This window comes from Anolis carolinensis, chromosome 4 (genome assembly GCF_035594765.1).
Source record: "Anolis carolinensis isolate JA03-04 chromosome 4, rAnoCar3.1.pri, whole genome shotgun sequence".
NCBI lineage: Eukaryota > Metazoa > Chordata > Lepidosauria > Squamata > Dactyloidae > Anolis > Anolis carolinensis.
Window position 1 is genome coordinate 71,126,462 of NC_085844.1, and position 21,748 is coordinate 71,148,209.

At 39.8% G+C, this 21,748-nt stretch overlaps 2 long non-coding RNA genes across 4 annotated transcripts in view; one reads left to right on the forward strand and one right to left on the reverse strand.

The window, feature by feature from the left end:
• LOC103278555 (uncharacterized) overlaps window positions 1–3,690 on the forward strand; it is a 32,118-nt gene extending 28,428 nt beyond the window's left edge. For all 3 annotated transcript variants that reach the window (XR_001730190.2, XR_506142.3, XR_506141.3), the window contains one exon: window positions 2,097–3,690. This is a non-coding gene — a long non-coding RNA (uncharacterized LOC103278555). The remainder of the gene's footprint in view (window positions 1–2,096) is intronic.
• Window positions 1–11,766, reverse strand: part of LOC134298946 (uncharacterized) — a 125,190-nt gene extending 113,424 nt beyond the window's left edge. Inside the window, exons 1-2 of the long non-coding RNA XR_010006078.1 lie at window positions 11,697–11,766; window positions 9,595–9,687 (exon numbers count right to left, since the gene is read on the reverse strand). This is a non-coding gene — a long non-coding RNA (uncharacterized LOC134298946). The remainder of the gene's footprint in view (window positions 1–9,594; window positions 9,688–11,696) is intronic.
• Between the last annotated feature and the right edge of the window lie 9,982 nt (window positions 11,767–21,748).

Genomic DNA, 21,748 nt, shown 5'->3' on the forward strand with positions numbered 1-21,748 from the left:
CCAGCAGTAACGTGGATGGAGAGGGCTGGTAGTTGGGCCCCTGTCCAGGTTAAGCATGGCTGGGCAGTGGGGACTCCTTGCCAGCACTGAGGCAGCTCAGGTAGTTCCTGCCAGGCTGCAAAGTGAGCTGGAATCAGTGCATTGGACACTGGTTCAAGCCCAATTTATTTGTTTCTGTAGAAATGCCCCAAGCTCCAAATTCCTGGCTTACAGAGCATTCCTGGGAATCATGGAAATTGAAGAGGCCTTGCTTAGGCAATTGGGACCCCCCCAGCCTTGGAAGTTAGGGATGCTGAAATAGGCAGCTCAGAGGGACAACAGCAGCAGCCTCTCCTGTTGCTGTGTCCTTCGTGTGGTAAAGACAGTGCAACCTTCTATGTAAAAAAAATTACATTAACATAGGGCATCAATAGAATTCTGTACCAAATGCCAAATTGCTATGTTCTGGTCAGGCCCATAGCCAGGATTTTGATTCGGGGGGGGGGGGGGGGGGGGGCTGGGATTTTGGTTCGGGGGGTGGCTGAATCTGAGTAAGAGAGGATCTACCCTAGCAAATCTTTTGTATTGTTATCCCAGTACCCCCATGCATATGGGATATATTGAGCATGGTGATCAGATCATGATATGAATAAACATAACAGTTTAAATAATAAATGTAAGGCCTTCTTGCAGACCACCCTGAGAATTTCGGGGGGGGGGGGGGGGCTGAAGCCCCTCAAGCCCCCCCCCCCCCCCCCCCGCCCCCGGCTACATGCCTGTTACTGGTCAAACATTAAGCCCAGCCCCCTGGATTTTAAAAAGAGGAACAATTACTTCTGCACTATAAAATTTATTCAATGTGAGACCACTTTAACTGTCAGGACTCAACACTATGTTGTTCTGGGAGTTGTAGTCTGATCAGCACTCTTTGGCAGAAAAGGCCAAGGACCTTGTAAAACTACAACACCATGATTCAATAGTATAGATGCACCCAATCTCGGGGAAGCACTGGACCAAGTTTTACTTTATGCCTACAGGCAGTCTCTGAGTTACAAAAGTCTGACTTACAAACTACTCATAGGACCTCATCACATTGAGGCTGAGAAGAGTCTTTTCTTGCTTCTCTGTGCTGCCAGCATGTTACTGGTACAGAGTCCCCCAGAGACCATCAGATGACACAGGGCTACACCCAACTTCTCATAGCCAAAAGGGAGCTGAAGAGGAAGCAGGGACAATTTGAGAAATGTGGGAAGGGAGACCACAGGCACCAACAGGCTCCCTCTGGTGCCCCACTATTGTTCCACTGTCCCCTGCTTTACCTCTGCCCATGTGATAAGGTCTTAGAATGGGGTGAGACAACAGGAAGTGAGAAAAATCTACAACTAGGAAGAGAATTTCACTCTTGAAAGAATTATCATGGGGAAAAGGTGTTCTCCACTGATGCCTTCACACCAATCCTTGTTTCCAAAACAAGCCAATTTTTTAAAATGCCAATTATCACAGGGTCAGAAAGTGAGTTGAAATCTACTGACCAGGGGTACAGACAGGCAAACAAAAATTGTAAGGGGATTAATCCTACCCTATGCTACCCAAAGCTAATATATACTGGCAGTCCCTAAGTTATAAAGATCTGACTTACAAACAATTCATAGTTACAAGCAGGGGTGAGACCACAGGAAGTGAAAGAAATCTATCCCTCGGAAGGGAAATTCACTCCTGAAAAAGTTATCATGTGGGAAAGGAGTCTCCACAAAGCTTTATCACAGTCAGCTATATATATATATATATATATATATATATAGAGAGAGAGAGAGAGAGAGAGAGAGAGAGAGAGAGATGGCTGGAGGTACACTTAAAATGTACCTATTCTGACTTGCATACCAATTTAACTTAAGAATAAACCTACAGAATCTATCTTGTTCGTAACTTGGAGACTGCCTGTATTTGTATAGAAATATATGTCTATGAATGTTGCTCTAAAATATTTCCTTGATCTATGGTACAACATTATATCCATTTTCCTGTGAGTAAGTCCCCATGGACTCAGTAGATCTTACTTCTGAGTAAATATGTAAAGGTTTGCTCTGTTAATCAATTTGTTCCTTTTGTCTTTCCAGCTCATTAAGAAGGAATATAGTCCAGCCTCTGAACACTACCCTGACGGAAAGTGTCAATTGACAATCTCTTTCCTCCCATTCGACCTCATGGAGTGATGATTTCCACACATTCCTTTCACACATCAGTGCTCATCATTACAGTGCCAGCATGACAAACATTGCCTAAAGGTTTTAGAGCAGTTTATGTAATTATGTGATTCATATGTACCCAGGAATATTTGGTATTGTCTTGCTGATTGGAGAAAAGCTGATGAGTCCACCAAGTCAGCCTTGAAAAGACTTCGCACAAATAATTGTGTTGTTATCTATGTGTGGAGAACCATATATTCTATGCACCAAATAAAGTGATTTCTGAAGTGGATATCTAATATCTACTTCAGGTTCAAACTTTTCATACACATAACAGCAGGAGGAGGAGGGGTTGACATAAAATATACCAGATCATTATATTGAGGTGAGTCTGCATGGGACTCACCTCAAACCTGCTGATCTACCGATTGCTGTCCCTACAACTTCATTGACCTCCAGTTAATATCATACTTGGCCCTGCTTTTGGCAGTCTGAGAATATTGTTGACGGTTGCTAGAAATTTTTGAAAAATGTCTAGTTCACCTGCATCGTGTTCATCCACACCGGCAGAAACAAGATGTTTTGCTGTTGCATTACAATGTTAGTCAGCAAACCCATTATTTCATTACACGCAATAAAATCTGCTTTTTTACACATTTAAGAATTGGCAACCCACAGAGCCCATCACATGATGCAAGTTTCAACTATGGGTTCTAGGTATTTTGCCGTTTCTAAAATGTGGGTTTTTCCTACAATTCCTAAGTCGATTGGCAATCAACTTCGTTTCTGATTCCCCATGTAGAGATGTGTAAAAATGCAACATGTGATGGTAATCCCCCTTTGCCCATTTGTAAATAAAACAATGTCATCATGGATGGAGGCGTTGACATGGGCAGTATTGTTTCCTTTATTCTGCCATTACTGTTTTGGGACCAAGGAGAAAGGAACAATAATTCATCTCTTTTCAAATGGAAAATAAATAGATTTTGCTTTTTAATTGAGAGATATCTGTGCATATGGTAAATGAAATATGCCTTATACTTTCTGCAAACAAAACACGTAGGATTTTTTTCTATCCAGAGAAAACGGAGAAGGAGACAATGTGAGGAGACATATGTCTTTCATGTGATGGCAAATAAAATGGATAAATCTTAAAGAAAGTGAAGAAAATGATATTCCATTTAATTTCAAAACAGGGCATGGCAAAGCTTAAGGGAAAACCAATGATCTCAAACATTTTACTTATTCCGCGGGATGAAGTCCCCAGTGAGAGACTGTGGGTGGGCACAGTTACTACACCCACCTTATTGCTCTGATCCAGCCCCATCAGACTACCTCCTATTCAGCAAACTGAAAAACTTCCTGTGTGGAATGAGATTTGAAGATAATGACTTCTTAGTGACTCAGCTGAGCCGATCCAGAGTTTTACCATGCAGGAATATAGGCTCTAGTTGCAAGGTGGCGTAAGGCTGTTGAAGCGGATGGGGATTATGTGGAAAAGTGACATTCCATTCTTAAAGCATGTATTGACATACTGTATGAAAAATGCAGAATCAAATTTTTAAAAAAGGTATCCATTACTTTTAGAGTGACCCTTGTATCAAGGGCTAGGACTCAAAGCAGCTCATGCAAGGGTCTGGGAGTTCTCTTTGCTGGAGGCAGCCTTGAAAAAATTCACTGGAAAATGTAGATCTTTTAGGAAATGCACCACATTAATACACCCCCCCCCCCGAAATTCTCAGGGTGGTCCGCGAGAAGGCCTTACATTTATTATTTAAACTGTTATGTTTATTCATATAATGGTCTGATCACCATGCTCAATATATCCAATATGCATGGGGGTATTGGGATAACGATACAAAAAGTTTGCTAGGGTAGATCCTCTCTCACTCAGATTCAGCTTCCCCCCCCCCCCCGAACCAAAATCCCAGCCCCTCCCGAACCAAAATCCTGGCTACTGGCCTGCTTAGACATAATTATAATCTAATCCTGATACTCTTTTTTTTGTTCCCATTTGTAGTTATTTAGTTGTCTCTGTTTTATTCACTACTCCTGATCATTTGATTTGTTGCCTGATTGAAGAACTCTTCATGAATAAGGAACAGGATATACTTTCTTCTTTACACACCTTTGTAATACAAACATTGTGTAGTGGCACTGCAATTAAACAAATATTAAATTATGAAATCGACTGGATGTTTCCAGAAAATCAAAACAAATGGTGTTCTACTCATATTTCAGGAAACTTTTTTCATGACTTTCTTTCAAATAGGAAAGCAATTTTGAATTAGCATCCATAATAGCACAGCTTGGAAGTAATTAATTACTAGCAATTATTTCCTTTTGCCCATGATAAAGATATAATTGTGTTATACTCCAACTGTAACTTAATGTGGAATAACTTTTAATTTTAATATTATTTTCATAATTAATTTTGTTAGGAGCCAATCTTAGTCCCAATTCTGGGAGAACAGTAAGGTGTAAATGCAATACGTTCCTTTCCTATTTTAGTAAGACCTATTCTGATATTTTGTTTTCAAATTTTCAAGGCTACCTTTCTATTAAACAGTTAAGGCCTCACTAAATAGTTGAGGAATTGTATCACACTGAAGATACGGGGATGGATTATTAGTAATAATAAAGGAATTCTTTATTGTTTGGAGTAACAACGAACTAAAGAGTATATTTAATATATATATATAAATATAATTTGTGAGGACCTTTGAAAATATAAGTGTTAACTAATTAATTCTTTTTTAAAAAAGAAATAATAATTTGTCATGTTCTGCCTAACAGGTCACAAATTCCTAAAGCATCCAATGCAACCCAAGAAATGTGTTTGCAGCTGACATCCTTCATCTATCTGCCAGCCTGATTCATGAGCTGACTCACAGCTGTGATAAGTACATTCAAAAACATTATTAATGAGGAAGGTGTTTAGAACAATGCTGTCGGTAGATACACTGCTTTCTTTTTCAAGACTAACAACACAGGTCTGCTGAATTTGGATAAGTCTTCTGAGAACTGGCACACATCTGTTAGTCAAGGCTTTGTTGGAATAATCCTTCCTCCGCCCCCGCACTTCTCTCCCAAATCCTTTCTTGACTAGGAGCCTGGCTGTTCAGAGAAATGGGAGGCAAAGGAAGGACTTGGGAACCATTTCAAGGCCTAAATGCAGCAGGTTGTGATATCTTGGAACTGTACAAGGTAAATATGGCCTAAATCACCTGCTTCGGGGAGATAAGTCCTCGGAGCTCTCTAAGCTAAATGTACACCACTGAAATTTGATTGAAACTGTTGCCACATACGGAGTGAAAATCACAAGGAGGCAGTTGCAGCGTTTAATCTTCTGTTGGATAACAATTCAAGATAGACTGATAGAGATACCTGCTGCCTGATAAACTAGTCAATAATGAAGATAGGAGATATCCACTACAAATAGACACCTTAAAGCGAAGATACCGGGGGGGGGGGTGAGGGGAGATCCTGCTGGTAGTGGTTCCCAGTGCTTCTTTATTGCCATTCTGTTTTGTACTTTCTGCTAGGAAAGAGAAGCTCTGTATTTCACTAACTTGCTGTCCCTGAAGGATCCATATACCCAGCAAGCTCTGTCAGTCAAATAAAATAGATCAATGTATTAAGCTGGGATTTGTAGTTTCCCATTTCCTGAAAATAATCATGCAATGTGTTCTTTTTAAATAAATAAAGCCTTGAGGAACACATGAAAAAGTAAATCATAATGGGTTTTTAAAATCATGTCAGAAGTGAATTGAGAATATACTGCAAGTCGCTTCTGGTGTGAGAGAATCGACTGTCTACATAGACCTTGCCCAGTGGATGCCCGGATGTGTTACCATCCTGTGGGAGGCTTCGCTCATGTCCCCACATGGGTAGCTGGGGCTGACAGATGGGAGCTCATAATGGGTGAACTGGTTGAAAACAAAATCCCTGCAATCAACATTATCAAAACGGGGGATGCCAGTTGTAGTTTTGGACCATGGGAAAGCATAGCTCAAAACTATGGTTGCATCCTACATGGATCTCATTTGTGCAGTCCATTGATGGTTTTAAATACTTTTCATTTTTAAAAATGGGGGATTTATGAGCACTATGGGGCACAAAGAAACAGAACACTGTTGCTTTGAGCCACCAATACACAAGAGTTATGGTTGCCATGCTCAGCAGCATTTTCCATCTTTTTTTTTTCTTTTTTTTGGGGGGGGGGAGTTCATTAGCTTGATCACTTAAGCAAAGGGTGCCTTTCCTCAGACCTTGATCCATAAAAATATGCCAGAATGTCAGCTGTGGTTCTCAGAAGCTTTAGCTACATTTCTTAACTTGAAATATTATTGTTTTCCTTTTGAAACTAGTGAGCCTTGTGCACTTACTCCTTAACTCCCAAGGTTATTGAGGTTCTTGACTATAAGTAACCTTCCTGGGTAAATAGGGAAGAACATTCCAGGTTTATCAACGGGAGTTGCTTTCACACATCATATGTTTAGGTTCATTGTGATGGAGATGGAAACTGAGCTGCACATTTCAAACGCTGTGTCATCTCCAAATTTTCGTGAAGTATGTGGCTATTAAGTTTGCGTATAGCATCTTCTTACTATTAAGTTCTTCACATTGTGGGCATGATCCAGCCAAAGTTAAATGCATGCATCTTTTTTAATTTCAATTGGCCAGAGGGAAGCACATGCTTAACAGTAAAATTAATGTGATACGAAGGGACTTTCATTGGATCATGCCCTATATATTTTGTAACATGCATTATTTATTTTCTACACTGTACTCTCTGTGCTCGAATCACTAGGTGTGCAGGGCAATGCGGGCACTAATGCTGATAATTCATATCATTTATCTGATAGATCAGAAGACAGTGTGGCCTGCTGCGTAAATTCATATTTTGGCACTCTTTAAAAAGTGGATTATTATTGACCCAATAGACCGTAACAGCTCCAAAGAAGCCATTACTGTCTATTGTGTAAATCCTTCATGGCACATGTTTTATTGACCCTTTGGAGCCATCATGATCTGTCTTGTCAATCCAGCTGCCATACATGCAAAAAAAAGCCCAGGTGCCTAAGATCCTGATGAAACTGTAATCATATGATGGATGCATGCTCTCAGCATCCATCCAGATCTCTAAGCAACGTTGAAGAACTATTTCCTATCACCTTCTTTTTTGTTTTGAAAGTACATGCAGTGTATTTAAAAGAGAATCATATGGAGGTGTGGAGGGGTGGGAAGTGACACAATGGAAAATAAAGTAGACATTTTTATGAAAATCCACATTCCAATAAATTAATTGTTGGAAAAGTACATATAGTGATAAGCTACATTTTCCAATGGTCAAAACATTTTCCTTTCTTGCTTCTTCAAAAATCCCTATTTTTCCTTTTTGTTCTGATAACAATAAAAAATCTTAGGTGAATAATCTTGATACCCCAAAAAACAACCTTGACACACACACAAAACAACAAAAAAGGGGGCTGCAGAGTGAAGTATGTGACCCTCTGGGAATGAAACTAGTCTCCATTAAACAAGTCCACTATTCCGCTACAGTTGCACTATCATTGATAGCAGATATATATTGTATTGAGCACCTTCGATATTGCACCTCTCTTCAATTGTGCAACCATACCGATTTGGCAATTTGTGGTGCCACATAACCACCTTCCTTTTCAACCCCGAGCGGGACTCAGAGCGGCCTTACAAGTATTATTATTATTATTATTATTATGCACATTTGCTTGCCTCATGTGATAAGCTCCTACATTAATTTCTTTAGCTATCTTAAAGAATATGCTGTAAAAAAAGTAGGACTGCTTGTGCAGAGCAGGCTCTGCCCTGACCAATGTAGTCTAATTATAATATTTCATTGTAATTCTGTAAAGAATCATCAGCATTTGCAGTTGTATGAACAGGGGTTCTCTCCAGGTGTTATAACTATTCATAGGGCCAGGGCACTATCTGTCCATGCATATCCCTTAGATCTTCTGAATCACACTTGGTACCACCTTAAATAAGTAAAGATGTTACCATGGCTGAGATTCAGTCTGGAGTAGTTGCCTGAGTATATAACTATGACTCTAAAGACTAGGATTCAAATCTCTGATCAGCCATGGAAACTACCTGGGTGACCCTGGGCAAGTCACGCTCAATCTCAGATAGGTTCATCTTGATAGTCCTAGAGAAGTGTTGTCTCAAGAATAGAATAGCATTTTTGTTTATTCATGGTTTTTCACTTTTGCATAAGTCCTGTGCCCTTAACCTCAGGAAATGTGGAGGGTTAGCTGTAAATTATAGTAGGGCTACTTCATCTCCCAGAATCCCTTACTGACTGGGAGTTCTGAAGGTTTAAGCTTCAAAACCAAAGGTTGAAACCAGTGTATGAGATGATGATGACAGTGATGGGAGAGCAACTGAGGTACCTTTAAAATGTCTACTTTTGCAGTACACATTTTCAATTTGTAAAGTCAAATAAAAGTACACATGAAATATGTCTTAGGTCCTGGGTGTTAAAACTCAAGATTTTGCAACATTTTCATAAGGCTAGTAGATACAAGTAATTATTCACAGTGTTCCACACTCATGTTGGAATCATGGTTACTACTGGCATTATGTTCAAATAGAAACTGCCACAGGTAGGTTAACTATTTGTAAGAGAGACTTTCTCATAGCCTTCTCTGAAGTAGATGAAACACAGTATTGTCAGTACTGCACTATTGCCAGATATGATCACTGTTAGATGAGAGCAAGGAAGCAGAACAGAGTTCAAAGCCTTGGCACAGTGTATGCCTGTCACAATTTATTCCAGGTCAGGAATACAGATCACACCTTCTACATGTGTTACAAATGGTTTCCTTGACTCTAGTTTTAGCTACAGAAGAGGTGCTGGCAAGCCAAGCCTCATACCAGCAGTATAGAAGGCCAGCATCCTTTACTGTATGCTCCTCTCTCTCACTTTCTACATTTCAGACCAAAGCCTTTAACACCCTTTGGCTTTACTGTTTGCGCTTTTCGTTGACCCCCAAACAAATCTAAGTGAGACTCTGTTTGCACATATTCTACCATCCATTGTCCATCATATTTTTCTTCTTTCTTCCTGCCACATTATTTTATCTTAGATCAAAATTTCAGTTACAAGTGCTGAAGGACAGGGACCCATCTTTTTTTGCTTCATAGCTATGATGTTAAATACTAACCATAACATGGCACTAATAACAACATGAATATTGAACAATGCAAAACCTGCTGTCCTCCAGATGTTTTTTTGTTTGTTTCCATCACCCCTGACCTTCTGGGACATCACATTTTCCTCTCTGAATAATAATATTGAAGCATAGAACAAACAATCTGCCAGAGAAGCAGTTTTATATATGAAACTAGAATGCATCGATAGAAGAATTATCTGGATGAACCAAACCTTTGCTTCCAGATGTCAACGGGACTGAAAGGCTTCTTGATGGTCTTCAATTCACGTTGTACAGGTTGTTCCTTTTGCCCAGAGCAATGAGACCTGTAGATAAAACCAATGAAGGTTGAAGGTCCCATGACATGAGGTCTGAGACCAACATGCACAGACTCATTATGTTCTCTAAACATGCCTTGAATGCCTGATGCCTAATTTTCAGAGGGGATCACAACTAACTTGCCCTTGATACAAAGACCTTTTCACGGAACTCTTATTCTGATTTTTGTAATTTTTTAAACTTATATTTTTTTTCTAATACTTGTTAGCCATATTGAGTCTCATTATCGAAAGAAAAGCGGGACATGAATGAATGAATATGCTCGCATGCCCACTTGGAAAATCTCACCATAGGACCAAATCACATCAGCCACAATATTAGAGATACTTTTATTGGGCATCTCTAATCAGATATATGGCATCCTCTATCAAATATGCTATACCTACTTTAAAAAACTTCTAATTCCAAAAAATCCCTAGTTTCACTTTGGCTATTTGTTTAAGGCAAATACCCAAAGACTGACATTAAAAACTGGAATGGAACAAATATTTTGACACAGACAAGGCTTCTTCATCCCTTATATATTTCATAAAAGGTTGAAGATTCTTTGTGTTATACCTGTCAATTTGTGTGTAACGAGTTTTTTCTGGAAGCTGCCATTTTGGTCATCTGGGTCCAAAGTTTGAAAACAGGTGTCTCATTTATTAGTCAGATCAACATCTGTGTTTTCATTTAGGAACCTCTTAAACATCTGACTGTCATGGAGCTTTTAGAGAAAAATACATTTGCAGCTTTATAACTTATGTTTATCAATCTCACATACATTTAACAGGTTTGGTTCATACTAGAGCATGGATCCACTTTAAATCCAGTTTCTGCCTTCTGCATAATTCTGGGGTTTGTAGTTTAGTGAGGCCTGGGACCTGTCTGGCTGAGCAGTTTAAAGGGCCTTCCCCTAAACTACAAGCCCCAGAATTCTGCAGGAGGCAGAAAGTGGAATTAAAGTGGATCCATGCTCTACTGTGATGAGGTAGGTAACACGCATTTCACCATATTGCAGTACTCACAAGGAATTTGACCTCCGAGACATATGACATAAACCCAAGTTCTAATTCTGCTTATACACTGGTGTGTTAGGGTATCACTGAATCAAAATATTGATAATTCTGCTTTCCCCTCTAGACTTTCAGGTGTTTTCAGCTATTGTCTTTTGCAGCAGCAGAGAAACTAGATATTTTTTTTTCTTTAACCATTTCACTGCTCAAGAACCGGTGGTCGTTAACTTTTGAATATAGTTTCTTATTGGAAACCTTTTCTCTGTTCTGAAACTGAAAGCGGCTTGCAAATTATTTTAAATAAATACATATTAAAATATCACTATTATTCCCCCAGCATGCCTGTGAAGGCATGCTGGGGGAATAACTATCTATATGTGTCTGGCTACCCATGCAGCTTTCGGTTTATCCTTTATTATACCTCAAACTTTAAAGTAAACACTCTTGCAGCTGGTTATAGATAACCAAAAGTATGTTTTTTGAACACAGGAAATGGTAATTTCAAGTAGGAATCTTGAATGTTGAATCAGAAACATATAACAGAAAACAAAGATCGTAGATTTGAGTTTAATTACACAGAAAATAAACGTTTTGCTGTATTAGAAATAATATGAGGTAAAATCACTGAAATTATAAAGAAATAAAACTATATTGATTGAGAATGAAGGCTATAAAGACTACGTGAGGTAAGCACACAAACTATGAGGAAACTATAAGGTAAGGCAGGTAGTAGGCTGTGATGTGAGTACCAGCTGTGGAATGACTATAGGCTATGAGGTAAACTATAAGCTAAGTACAAGGCTATGGTGGTAAGCACCTAAAGCTATGAGGAAACTGTAAGTTGAGATATCTTTGAGGTAAGTACTAGCTATGAAGAAACTATAAGGTAAATACGAGCTATGAAATGACTATAAGCACTATCTATAATGGTAAGTACAAGATTTAGGTTGCCTGTTTGAATTTGCCAGGTCAAACAATCCAGTCCAAATTCTAAGACCTACCTCTAAGAGGTTTTGCTCTGGAATCAAAAAGGAGGGGAAAAGCCTTTAGAGGCTAGCTCACAGGCTGAACCATCTCATCCAAACCTACAGGGGAGTCCCAAGCTCCACCCCCAAAACAAGAGCCAATGGAACATTCCACCCAAGAGCAACAACCAGGAAATAAGCCGGAGAGGGAAAACCAAGTAAGACATCACAATACCGTTAAACAATCTATAGAATAAAACTATATAACATTAATTAAAAGACAGAAGATAAGAGTAAAATAGACAGCAAACTATTCCAAAAGCCTGTTGGAGAAAAAAAAATCCCTAGCTGGCAGAAGTATAGTATTCTTTAGAATTAATGCAGTTTGACACTACTTTAATTGTCATGGCTTAGTGCTATGGAATCATGGGGATTGTAGATTTAGCAGGTCCTTAGTCAAAGCACATTGCTGCCTCACCAAACTCCAACTCCCATGATTCCATAGCATCGAGCTATGCCAGTTAAAGTAGTGTCAAACTGCATTAATTCTACAGAGTAGATGCTCGCCTACTCTCCTTAGGAAAAAGTTCCAAACCCTGAGAACAGCTAACAAAAAGCCTCTCACCTATGTTTATTTTTATTTATTTACAGTATTTATATTCCGCCCTTCTCACCCCGAAGGGGACTCAGGGCGGATTACAATTAACATATATATGGCAAACATTCAATGCCATCAGACAAACAACATACAGTATAGACACACACGGAGGCATTTAACATTTCCAGCTTCATGATTCCAGTCACAGGGGGAGCTGTTGCTTCACCATCCACTAGTGACTGTACTTCCTCATTCCTTTCCGGCATGTTGCTAGCAGTTTTATGGTGTTGTAAATTAGTTAAATTAGTCTCCTGCATAAAGCGTACCTAAATTTCCTACTTGACAGATGCAACTGTCTTTCGGGCTGCATAGGTCAGCAGCAAGCCGGGCTATTTAATGGTCGGAGGCTTAACCTGACCCAGGCTTTGAACTCATGACCTCTCAGTCTGTAGTGATTTATTGCAGTTGGTTACTAGCCAGCTGCGCCACAGCCCGTTGCTACCAAATGTGCCCAGGAGAAAGGTGGGATTGAGCTAGGACCTCCAGTGGTTCTCAATACTTAGAGATCAAAACAGGCTCATACAGGAAGATGCAGTCCTTCAGGTAGGATGAACCTCAGCCATATTCTTCCTACTCCTGAAAAGAATGGCAAAGCTGAATAGCTTTTATAAAAGAAAATGCAGGTGTCATTGGGCAATAAGTGCAGATCCTTTCCTTTTTCTTTCCTCTCCTTTTCATTGCATCTCATGGCTGTTTCCCATCACAAATAGGACACAAAGAGGAAAACTGAGTATATCTGTATCACACTTTCACAGACAGTTAAGAACCTACTTGCTGCCTATGGCTGATTTAATCACCACCAGCCAGATTAATGGTTGTTTATCTCCCCAGCTGATTTCCTCATGCTTATCTCCATCTTCCATTCTCCAGTGGGGTTATAGTTTCACCATAGTGGTGCAGATGAAGAATGATCGCAAAGAAAGAAAATACCCAACTGCTTTGATTGTTTAAATTTAAAAAGACACAAAATCTTGCTTTGTTGTGTCTGTGATCCACATTATTTTTGTGGATTAGTTTTCAGTGGCTGAAAACTAATACACAGACCTTGTTCTGTCCATTAGAGACAGGTGTCACCAATACAGATGGTGTTAGACACTGCAGCAGGTAAAAAGTACAGGTTTCCCCTGACATTAAGTCCAGTCATGTCTGACTCTGGGGGTTGTTGCTCATTTCCATTTCTAAGCCAAAGAGCCAGCATTGTCCATAGACACCTCCAAGGTCATGTGGCCGGCATGACTGCATGGAGCACTGTTACACTTCAGCAGCCTTACTGAAATATTGTTACAGCCAGATACTACATCACCAAGTTCTGGATTTTCATGCTTCTCTGTACATTCCAAGAGAGCCACCATATAAAGCTGGACACCATGAGTGAAACTGAAACTGTCCACGTCATAATTTGTATTACATGGGATGAATATAAGGAGTTGTGACCTGATCCTACAGAGCTGATCAAGCCACTGATACATCAGGAGTATTGGACCAGTCTGCCCATGGTCAAACACCAAGCCCCCTATTTTCAGATTATAGGTGAAACAAAAGGACATAATAATAATAATAATAATAATAATAATAATAATAATAATAATAATAATAATAATAATTTTATCCTTAAATCCCGCCTCCATCTCCCTGAAGGGACTCGGGGTAGCTTACACAGGGACAAACCCAAGCAACAACAACATAACTTTGCATAACTTACTCATTAGCCTGGTCCTCATTAACCATATCCATACAAATTAATGGAACTGTACCACTAAATCCACCCTAACATCTTTATCACTTTTTTTTTAAGGACCTCTTCACACATACCTTATTTTTAGCAGCTTGGCAGTATTTTTGGACTTCAGACACAGAGCCTGATAGCTCCCATCACACCAAATAACTACTTATGGGGCGGCTCCGTTGCTGAAGTGCTGCTGCCACCAAAAAAAAATGGCGACAGCAGACAACAACAGGCTCCCTGTCTTTCCATAAGGAAAGATGGGTCACACTGCCGAAATAGTACTTCCCCTCATGTGATGAGGAATGGGGGAAGCTGTGACAGAACGGGGTGCGGGGCATCTGGTCCCCACACCTCTTGAGTGACCACCGGCGAGACACAGTTCGCTAGTAAAACTGAACTATTGTGTCATGAAATGATGCATGTCTAAAAAGTGTGTCACCAACACAAAATGTTTGGAAAACTCTGTTCTAATTCTTTCTCCTTAAAGATGAAGGAATTGGAGAGTTTTGGTAAATTCCTTTTACAAATTAATGGAGCTAGGATTGTGCACTGTTCTGAAAGGAAACTGTTGCCACTCTTAACTATTATATTCATGGCCATAGCCAGAAAAAAAAATCTGGGGGTGGTTTGAAACTTTTTTTAGCGAATCATGAAGAGTAGTTCCATAACGCAAAATAATTTAGAAATCAGACTCCATCGATAAACTTCAGTGGACACTCAAGACAGATAAACCTCAGTGGACACTCATGGAGATTTGGTTAACCAGTTAAAATTCACAAGTAAACCAGTTTTTTTAAAAACCTGAAAAATTTCGGGGAGGGGGTTGAACCCCTAACCCCCCCCCCCCCCCTTGGCTACAGCCCTGATTACATTACTGTACTATTTTAGTAGACGGCAACAATCTGTATCCTAATACCAAATCCCCACAGCAGATCCTATGAATGATGGCAAATTATGTATTTGACAATTCTGTTTTGGCAAAGTGATCTACTGGTGAAGTTCCTTATTGTGGACTGTGAAACAGAGATTTAGCTCTTTTTCTGTCTCTCTCTCAAAACTGCAAACTGGAAAGGAAAGGTCCCAGTGGTAAAAAGCTAGTTCATGTTTTGCCTCATTCAACAACTACACTCCTTGGAGAGGGGGGATATTCTTTAGAAACTCAGCAAAACAGATGCATTACTGGATCAGATGTGCCACATAACAAGTACATTAGTTGTGCTTCTAAGTAAACTTAGAATGCAGAAAGGAAAAGCTAGATAAACATTCTCCTCCTAGAGATTTTAAATCTAGGTGAGAAATATGAATGTTTCTGTTTTCTAGGAAAGCTTTTTCCCTTGAAATGCTTTGGGGAAATAGGCCAGGATATTAAAGCATCCAGAGAAGATTGTAATACTGTACAGCATGTGCATATTCTCATGTGCGAACTATTTTTAACATCCGCTATGGTATACTCCTCCACCAGCACTTGTGTCTTTTAATGACTATCTCAGCATTAAAATATACATTTTGCTTTTTTTTTCAAGTTTTGAATGTTTTAGAAGAAAGCCTGTCCAAACCTACCTGTCTGTGTTCCTATCTGTGGTAAAACAACATCTGTGTATAAAACTTGCATATTAAAGTCCAATCTCATTTGGCAAGCTGCGCCATGTTCTACAACATTTGTCAATGAAAATAGGTACATATGTTTTATTGTAAGAGAGGGAGTATTTTATCATGCAGATTACTAAGAAAACATGTGCTAACTGCTTAGATAGAGCCCAATAACTGGCGTAGTTTATTAAACAATTTTAGAATGTTACAACTTTACAACATTTATCTCATTGCTAAATAAAGCACATGCCTTCATATTTTAAAAATGTAACAGCTATGTGTTGTCTACTCAGAAGTAATTTCTATTGACTTCAGTTGGACTTATATAGTGTGTATAGGATTCTGATGCAAATGAATAGTTTTTTCCTAACGTCGTCTCAATCAGCTTCTGCACACTGCCAGGTTCAAACATGTATGTTCTCTACAATGCTATGAATATTAGTACATATGAATTAATTGCCACAGATGACCTTGTGTCATCTGAAATGCAGTGTTCCATCAGTTCACACATTCAATAGTGGCAACTAAGCAGCATTCATCCCTCTAATTGAAATCGTTCAAAGCTGAAGCATCCACAATTCAGTACATGAGCGCCTCATGGAGGTGAAGCATCCCTGGGTCCTGTAATGCAGGCAGTGTCTAGTTAAAGTCTTTCAAAAGAATAGAATAGCTTTATTGTCATTATATTATTGTACAACAAAATTAAATGCCTTCCCCAGCGCATACTACAAAACAACACACCCATCCTTCCATACTCCAACCATCACCACACAGCCCCCAATGCTACATCAATGTGAAACTATGGAGTTCAACATAGCTACAACGAAGGTCCGCATAGTTAAAGCAATGGTATTTCCTGTAGTAACCTATGGATGTGAGAGCTGGACCATAAGGAAGGCTGAACAAAGGAAGATAGACTCTTTTGAACTCTGGTGTTGGAGGGAAATTCTGAGAGTGCCTTAGACTGCAAGAAGAGCCAACCAGTCCATCCTCCAGGAAATAATGCCCGGCTGCTCACTGGAGGGAAAGATATTAGAGGCAAAGATGAAGTACTTTGGCCACATAATGAGAAGACAGGAAAGCTTGGAAAAGATCATGATGCTGGGGAAGATGGAAGGAAGAAGAAAGAGGGGCTGACCAAGGGCAAGATGGATTGATGGTATCCTTGAAGTGACTGGCTTGACCTTGGAGGAACTGAGGGTGGCGACAGCCGACAGGAAGCTCTGGCATGGGCTGGTCCATGAGGTCACGAAGAGTCAGAAGTGACTGAACAAATAAACAGCAACACAGGTCTAGGATAAAAGCTGTCTCTCAGTCTGCTTGTCCTTGTCTTTGTCATCCTGTACCATCTGCCAGATAACAATAATTCAAAAAATATATATGCTGGGTGAAATGGATCCCCAAGAATGCTCTGAGATTTCTTAAGGCTGCAGAATTTATAAATTTCTTCCAAAGAGAGGAGAGGGCAACCAATTATTTTCTGTGAAGTAGTAGTGACCCTTTATAGTGCCTTCCTATCTGTCACTGTGCAGTTACCAAACCATGCACAGATGCAGTAAGTTAGGACATTCTCTATAGCACGGTGGTAGAAAGTCACCAGAAGCTTTTCATCCAGTTGTTAGTTCCTTAGAAGTCTCAGGTAGTACAGTCTCTGCAGTGCCCTCTTAACCAACGCTGCCGTATGGGTGCCCAGGTCAGATCCTCCTTAACAGTGACACCCAGGAACTTAAAACTGGCCACCTGCTCCACTTGGTCTCCATTGATGACCAAGGGCTGGTTTTCTGGTCTGTTCTTTCTGTAGTCAACTATAAGCTCCTTGGTCTTATTGATGTTAAGAACCAGATTATTGTCCCTGAACCATGAGAACAGCTGATCCACCTCATCCCCCTTCAGCAATAAGCCCCACCATGGTTGTATCATCTGAGAATGGTAATGATATTTCTATGGTGGATGGAGGTACAATCATATGTGTACAACATATAAAGTAATGTTCTCTCGCTTTATGAGCTGGGCCTAAGCAAGCAATGTGCTCCATTCCTCAGCTCCATCTCTGTAATGTGGGAGTATTAATACTTATGTACATTGAAGGAATGGATTACTACAATGAGATCTGTTGAGAACTTCAGATAGACAGTTCTTGTCCAATGGAGTGTTCTCTTTGTACAGGTGCTTGAAATTTAAATGTAAAAGCAGGCTTTGGGGAATAAGTGAGGATGTATGGCAGATGTAGGGGAAATGGCATGTCAAATAAGGGTGACAACTTTGGAGGGCCCAGAAAACAGATTGCAACCCCCTGGAAAATGGGATGCACCATTCCCATTCAACCAAAACTCCAAGTGGCCAGAAGCTTACTGGAATGAACATGCTTGTTTTCTGCTGCCCTGGAGACAGGGACGCGGAACAGTGGCATCAAACTACAGGAAAGGAGATTCCATCTGAACATTAGGAAGAACTTCCTAACTGTGGGAGCTGTTCAGAAGTGGAACTCTCTGCTCTGGAGTGTGGTGGAGACTCCTTCTTTGGAGGCTTTTAAACAGAGGCTGGATGGCCATATGTTGGGGAGCTTTGAATGCGATTTTCCTGCTTCTTGGCAGGGGGTTCGACTGGATAGCCCACAAGGTCTCTTCCAACTCTATGATTCTATGAATGAAATGAAATATCCCAGAAAAGACTGTTTCAAAGAAGCACTTTAGTTGACAGAGTTTCAGAATGTTAGCAGTGCTGCATAACTGTTAACATTAATGGTACATCAGTAACTAATTTGTTACCATTAATCATTTTTGGCCAAAACTGTAAAGAAATAAAATGCTGAGTTTAATGTTTGTATGGCATTATTTTTGCATTTAAAAAGCTCAATTAAACTGATTACAATGGTCCGAAATGGCTGGCCCTCCTAATTATCTCCCTCCTCAAAGTAACAAATTAAAGTAATGTGAAATCTTAATTGGTACTTGGGTCTTTGTTGTCCTTCCTATTATAACAAGTAGAACACTGGTTTTAAAATTGTTGTTCCAATATTAACAAGTTACAGGTGACAAATTAATTTTTTTAACAAATTGCTTCCAAGCTCTGGCAAAGGAACTGCTGCAATATTTTGTTGCAGGGCCAACTTGAACCTTCATCCAGTTAAAATCCACTCTAAAATATAGTGTCCCCTCACTTATCACGGGGGTTAGGTTCCAGGACCACCAGCAATAAGTAAAAATCCGTGAAGTAGGGACGCTATATATTTATACGTTATTTTAGTAGTTATACACTATTTTAAGTCTTTATTAACCAATCATGTGTTGATAAATCGCCTCCTTCTCCTCCCGTTGCTGCTTGGGCTCCTTTTCCCTCCCTTCGGCTTCTCCTTCCACCCCTTCCTTAGACTGTAAATTGTAATTTTTTATGATTTATAATATTCTTTTAGAGTTTATTGAAAAATTGTGAAACAGCAAATCTGCAAAAAGTGAACTACATAGTAGTGAGGGAGCACTGTATACACTGGGTGTCTTCATACCACCTTATTTCTAGTTTCATTATCCCATGATTGTTTTTAAGGGAAGACTCTGCATACGGACCTTAATTTTATTAGTACACAGTTAGTTTAAACTCCTCTTTCCAAGGGACAAGACAGCCTTTCCCCATCAAAGACCATTAAAAGAGAGAGAGAGAGAGAGAGAGAGAGGTAGGAGGCGGGAGTGGGGGGGGGAGAAAGATCAAAGTTTGAAACAATGTTCCTGAAACACAATTCGTGCTTGGCATTATTTCATATGCCCTTCATTTTTTATTTGACTGTTTATACAAAATACAGGCCCGGGTTCATTTATATCAGTACAGCCCAAGCATGATATTCACTGAGCAGTTAACTCACATACAAAGCAAGCAAGAAAAAGAAAAAGTGACAGTCTATCTATCTCATTTGGCATGTTTATATGTCCTTTTTAACCAAAAAATGATGGGGGAAGGAAGAGAAAAAAGAAGGGGGAGAAAACTGTTTACAAAGCAGAGTGTCAGTAATATGGTTTAAAGGAATACTTATCTGAAAAACTTTGATCTTTTTCTGAAGCCCCATTACTCTGAGCCAGGAAGTCTAATGGCTCTTTGGGTGGGAGGGGAAAAAGTTTTCCCCTCTTTTCTCTCAACAGGAGATGAAGAAAGTTTATTATGCTATCTAGTGGACACACTTTTTTTAAAAAAAAAAATCCATCTCCTTAAAAATAAATTGTGTCAGGCTAATCCTTTTTCCCTGTCCCAGAGGTTGCTTTTGGGAACAAAATAACAAACTGACCAGGCCTACTCTAATGGGATCACAAGCTGGAATGTTATACCTTGAGGACGTCTGTTATCTCACTCACTTAAGTCATGGACTTAATAATGCAGCAGAGAGTTAAACCAGGCACAAACGTTTCTCCTTAAAATCCAAAGTTATTCATTTGCTTCTATTCCCTGAATTCTCTTAGGGTTTTTTTTTCAGCAGCATTGCAGTCCATTCTAGTGGCTTATCCCACTGGATTTTCTATGACTACATGCATAGTTAAGTGAGGGCTCTTTGCATGAACACAAATTTTCAGGACCGATCCTAAGGTACGCTGAAATGAAGTAAATCCATGTAGAAATATTTTCTGTACAGAAAGTCTTGCTTCCTTTGCAAAATTTGTGAATTTTGCACAGAATAACAACCTTATCACAAAGACCAGACGAAGCGGGACACTTTGCCTGGCTTTGCAGAGGAAAGACAGGGGCCGCGGGGTAAATCTGTCACCCCACGCACATCTCCCTCTCTGCAACGCTTTCCCCATCATGTGAGAAGTGTCACCCTTCTAGGCAGGATCTGGAAAGCCTCTCGTGTTATAGGAGAAGCTTCCAAGAACACTTCCACCCCAGTTGGGGGGTGGGGCCTTTGCCAGAAGTCACACGACATTGTGTGATGGCCGGTGTGGGACTCCATCCCCAAGACAGGCTGGAAGCATCCTAGGATGCTGAATTTGGTGAGTGTGATCAGGTTGTACGTCTCAAATTGTGACAATTCACACCAGTCCGAGTTTATCATCATCAAAGATTCCTGATGTGTTCTTTTGTTTTGTTTTTTTTTTTTAGTATTTCCAAGTATCCTTTCTATGTCTGCTCTCCAATACTGACAATAAACTCCTGAGCTTTTCCTCTCTTTTATGGCAGCCAAAGATTTAAATCCAGTTCTTTGTCCCAACCAAAGTAAATTTAATGTCTGTGTTGATTTACTAAATCCACAGTGATTCACTGGATCTAGTTGGAACAAACAATAAACTTAGACCCAAATCTTCCATCTGCATTTAATATAGGCTGAATCTACACTGCCCTATATCCCAGGATCTGATCCCAGAATATCTGGCAGTGTAGACTCATATGATCCAAAGAAGATAATCTGAGATCAGATCCTGGGATATAGGGCAGTGTAGATCCAGTCTTAGTCTTAAAGAGAAAGTTTCCTACAAGATTGATTCATCTGAAAACTGTGGGTCCCAAAATATCTCTCAGAAGCTTCTAAGAGTTGAACTTCAACTCCCAGAAGTCTCAGTCAGCATAGCCAAAAGTCAGGAATTCTGGCAGATGAAGTCCAGAAGATCTTTAGGAGCAATGTTTGTGAGTCATTGTCTTAAAATATGCTCAGAATATGCACTAAAATGTAAATGTATACATCTTTTAACTTCCTATTTTGTGTCAGGGATAATTAACTCAGACCAAAACAGGTCTGCAACAAGTGTTCATGCCAAGTGTTCATATGATCCGAATAGTTACCTAGCATATCCCCAATATAAATTCTTTACCTCATCATATATCCAACAGCAATCTGGAGTGTGTAGTGGATTACTCATAAGATTGCTTCACTCTATAGCCAGCTGTTACATGCATTAGATTTGCCATTTGCTTTGGGCCAATTTTTATTTGGCCCTCACTGGAGGCCCATTCATTACTGGTTTTACTGCCATCTATTCAACAGTGTACCATTGTTTCTTCCTATGCTGCAGGGCTTGGCATGCTGTTGTCTCACATCTGTCATGAAGAAGAAGACGTAATCTTGGAAAGGAGCTTCAGTGTCTGCTAGAGCAGATGAAAACCTGAATCATAAAGAAGGAACCACAAAGCTCAGGA